Genomic DNA, 399 nt, shown 5'->3' with positions numbered 1-399 from the left:
GAGCCCCTCACCCTCGGGCTAGCCAGACTAGTGTCCGGCCAACAGTGTTGGAAACCTGAGCTGGCCGGAGGTGAGGTCCGGGACACTGGTTGGCCCGCCCGATCAAGGACTGGTTAACACCCTACATCCCTTCGGAGTCTTGTCGGTTACGCACCTGGGGCCAGCGCCCGACCCCATGCCATTCATTCACAACGGGCGCTGACCAAAGATGGGTGCCATCTGACCCACCCACTCGACTGGCAGAACCCAGACCTGCCTCAGCTGGCGCTACCCAAGGCTTGAGGTAGGGTCGGCCCCGGCCTTTTGCACTCTTGGATGGGCCCTTAACCCAGTCTAATCATCCATCTGGGCGGGGACTTGACTTTCCTGTCACGCTCTCGATCAGCCCTGACACACACA

Source organism: Tigriopus californicus, chromosome 7 (assembly GCF_007210705.1).
Source record: "Tigriopus californicus strain San Diego chromosome 7, Tcal_SD_v2.1, whole genome shotgun sequence".
NCBI lineage: Eukaryota > Metazoa > Arthropoda > Copepoda > Harpacticoida > Harpacticidae > Tigriopus > Tigriopus californicus.
The sequence above is the reverse complement of the archived record's forward strand: the minus strand, read 5'-3'. Positions refer to the sequence as shown.